A 4,074-nucleotide genomic window follows, 5' to 3' on the forward strand; every position below is an offset into this window, starting at 1 on the left:
GCTGCTCGAAGATTTTTGGGTTTCCTTTCATGTTGACTGCCAGTCTATTCTCATAGAAATAGAGAATAAGCAAATATAGAAGATATAAGTATTTCCCATCCTTGATGAGGTGGAAATTTTTTATGTTGTGGGTGGTAATGACTTGGCCCATGAGTGTGGTGGAAGCAGAGACAATCAATGATTTGAAAAGGAAATTGGATGGATACTTGAAGGAAAGAAACTTGCAGGAGGAAAGGGATCGAGCTGGTGAGTGGAACTGACTAGATTGCTCCGGGGAGAGCCAGCATGGACGTGATAGGCCAAACGACCACCTTCTATGCTGTAAATGACTCTGTGTTGTTTCTCAAATTCAATCCACTGGTGCTTGGTAAATAATTTCAAAGGAAATTGTGCAACTGGAAAATCAGAACCAAGGCAAGGGACACATAAGGAAGCGAAATTGCTGAAACCCAGGATTGAACCAGGGACATTTAGATCTTCAGTCTAATGCTCTCCCAACTGAGCTATTTCAGCTCTACATTAACAGTGTTTTGGTGTCCGTGTTTTGGAAGAAAATACATACATTCAAGTTTTCCAAAAAATTAAAGAACACAATATGTGAGTAATATTCCCCATTGCTTTCTCAGTACTGATGGATTGTGAAGCGGGAGACAGCCAGAAGTGCCACTGAGCCGCACAGACCCCGAGCTGAGAATGAAATGAGATCAAATTCAATCTTTCATAGAGAGATGCTGCGGAGAGGTAAGAGTCCTGAATCAAAGCGAGACTTGCTCATTTCAAACACTCCCTGCACTCTGCTCATGAAGCCTTAAAAAAGGGAAAAACAAAATGGCACTCAAACTCACAAAAATAAAAGCAAAATACTGCGGATGCTGGAAATCTGAAACAAAAACAAGAAATACTGCAACCACTCAGCAGGTCTGGCAGCATCTGTGGAAAGAGAAGCAGAGTTAACGTTTCGGGTCAGTGACCCTTCTTCGGAACTGACAAATATTAGAAAAGTCACAGATTATAAGCAAGTGAGGTGGGGGTGGGGCAAGAGATAACAAAGGAGAAGGTGCAGATTGGACCAGGCCACATAGCTGACCAAAAGGTCACGGAGCAAAGGCAAACAATATGTTGATGGTGTGTTGAAAGACAAAGCATTAGTACAGATTAGGTGTGAATACACTGAATGTTGAACAGCAGCAAGTGCAAACCTGAAAAAAAACCTGAAAAAAAACAGTGGGTAAGCAAACTGAACAAACTAAGATGAAATGAAATAAATGCAAAAAAAGATTGTAAAAAATGTAAAAAAGAATGTAAAAAAAAAGGAAGAAAAAATAACTAAAAATGAAAGTAAAATGGGGGGCTGTCATGCTCTGAAATTATTGAACTCAATGTTCAGTCCGGCAGGCTGTAGTGTGCCTAATCGGTAGATGAGATGCTGTTCCTCGAGCTTGCGTTGATGTTCACTGGAACACTGCAGCAATCCCAGGACAGAGATGTGAGCATGAGAGCAGGGGGGAGTGTTGAAATGGCAAGCAACCGGAAGCTCAGGGTCCTGCTTGCGGACTGAGCGGAGATGTTCCGCAAAGCGGTCACCCAGTCTGCGCTTGGTCTCCCCAATGTAGAGGAGACCACACTGTGAGCAGCGAATACAGTATACTACATTGAAAGAAGTACAAGTAAATCGCTGCTTCACCTGAAAGGAGTGTTTTGGGCATGGGATAGTGAGGAGAGAGGAGGTAAATGGGCAGGTATTACACCTCCTGCGATTGCAGGGGAAGGTGCCCTGAGACGGGGACGAGGTGGTGGGGGTAATGGAGGAGTGGACCAGGGTGTCGCGGATGGAACGATCCCTTCGGAATGCTGACAGGGGAAGGGAGGGGAAGATGCGACTGGTAGTGGCATCACGCTGGAGGTGGCGAAAATGGCGGAGGATGATCCTTTGGATATGGAGGCTGGTGGGATGAAAAGTGAGGACAAGGGGAACCCTGTCACGGTTCTGGGAGGGAGGGGAAGGGGTGAGGGTAGAGGTGCGGGGAATGGGTCGGACACGGTTGAGGGCCCTGTCAACAACAGTGGGGGGAAATCCTCGGTTGAGGAAAAAGGAGGTCATATCAGAAGCACCGTCATGGAAGGTAGCATCATCAGAGCAGATGCGTCGGAGACGTAGAATCTGGGAGAATGGAATGGAGTCCTTACAGGAGGTAGGGTGTGAAGAAGTGTAGTCGAGGTAGCTGTGGGAGTCGGTGGGCTTATAATGGATATTGGTAGACAACCTATTCCCAGAGATGGAGACAGTGAAGTCGAGGAAGGGAAGGGAAGTGTCAGAGATGGACCATGTGAAGGTGAGAGAAGGGTGGAAATTGGAAGCAAAGTTGATAAAGTTTTCTGGTTCGGGGCGGGAGCAGGAAACGGCACCGATACAGTCATCAATGTACCGGAAAAAGAGTTGGGGGAGGGGGCCTGAGTAGGACTGGAACAAAGAATGCTCGACATATCCCACAAAAAGACAGGCATAACTAGGACCCATGCGGGTACCCATAGCGACACCTTTTACTTGAAGGAAGTGCGTGGAGTTGAAGGAGAAGTTGTTCAATGTGAGAACAAGTTCAGCCAGGCGGAGGAGGGTGGTGGTGGATGGGGACTGGTTGGGCTTCTGTTCCAGGAAGAAGCGGGGAGCCCTCAAACCATCCTGGTGGGGGATGGAGGTGTAGAGCGATTGGACGTCCATAGTGAAGAGGAGGCGGTTGGGACCAGGAAAGTGGAAATTGTCAAAATGACGTAGGGCGTCAGAAGAGTCACGGATTTTGGGAAGGAGGTAGAAGCGGGCTGTCCGGGGTTGTGGGACTATGAGGTTGGAAGCTGTAGAGGGAAGATCTCCAGAGGAGATGAGGTCAGTGACAGTCCTTTGGACGGTGGCTTGATGTTCGGTGGTGGGGTCATGGTCCAGAGGGAGGTAGGAAGAGGTGTCTGTGAGTTGGCGTTGAGCTTCTGCAAGGTAGAGGTCGGTACGCCATACCACAACAGCACCACCCTTGTCTGCAGGTTTGATGACCATGTCGGGGTTAGACCTGAGAGAACGGAGTGCCTCAAGTTCAGAGGGGGACAATGTTCTCACATTGAACAACTTCTCCTTCAACTCCACGCACTTCCTTCAAGTAAAAGGTGTCGCTATGGGTACCCGCATGGGTCCTAGTTATGCCTGTCTTTTTGTGGGATATGTCGAGCATTCTTTGTTCCAGTCCTACTCAGGCCCCCTCCCCCAACTCTTTTTCCGGTACATTGATGACTGTATCGGTGCCGTTTCCTGCTCCCGCCCCGAACTAGAAAACTTTATCAACTTTGCTTCCAATTTCCACCCTTCTCTCACCTTCACATGGTTCATCACTGACACTTCCCTTCCCTTCCTCGACTTCTCTGTCTCCATCTCTGGGAATAGGTTGTCTACCAATATCCATTATAAGCCCACCGACTCCCACAGCTACCTCGACTACACTTCTTCACACCCTACCTCCTGTAAGGACTCCATTCCATTCTCCCAGTTTCTCCGTCTCCGACGCATCTGCTCTGATGATGCTACCTTCCATGACGGTGCTTCTGATATGACCTCCTTTTTCCTCAACCGAGGCTTTCCCCCCACTGTGGTTGCCAGGGCCCTCAACCGTGTCCGACCCATTCCCCGCGCCTCTACCCTCAACCCTTCCCCTCCCTCCCAGAACCGTGACAGGGTTCCCCTTGTCCTCACTTTTCATCCCACCAGCCTCCATATCCAAAGGATCATCCTCCGCCATTTTCGCCACCTCCAGCGTGATGCCACTACCAGTCGCATCTTCCCCTCCCTTCCCCTGTCAGCATTCCGAAGGGATCGTTCCCTCCGCGACACCCTGGTCCACTCCTCCATTACCCCCACCACCTCGTCCCCGTCCCAGGGCACCTTCCCCTGCAATCGCAGGAGGTGTAATACCTGCCCATTTACCTCCTCTCTCCTCACTATCCCAGGCCCCAAACACTCCTTTCAGGTGAAGCAGCGATTTACTTGTACTTCTTTCAATGTAGTAAACTGTATTCGCTGCTCACAGTGTGGTC

General features: G+C 49.1%; 1 non-coding gene across 1 annotated transcript; it reads right to left on the reverse strand.

Annotated features, from left to right (window-relative positions):
* Positions 1–440: 440 nt before the first annotated feature.
* trnaf-gaa (transfer RNA phenylalanine (anticodon GAA)) lies at positions 441–513 on the reverse strand. The gene has a single exon. It is a non-coding gene; the product is annotated as a tRNA-Phe (tRNA).
* Between the last annotated feature and the right edge of the window lie 3,561 nt (positions 514–4,074).

This window comes from Heterodontus francisci, chromosome 35 (genome assembly GCF_036365525.1).
Source record: "Heterodontus francisci isolate sHetFra1 chromosome 35, sHetFra1.hap1, whole genome shotgun sequence".
NCBI classification, from domain to species: domain Eukaryota; kingdom Metazoa; phylum Chordata; class Chondrichthyes; order Heterodontiformes; family Heterodontidae; genus Heterodontus; species Heterodontus francisci.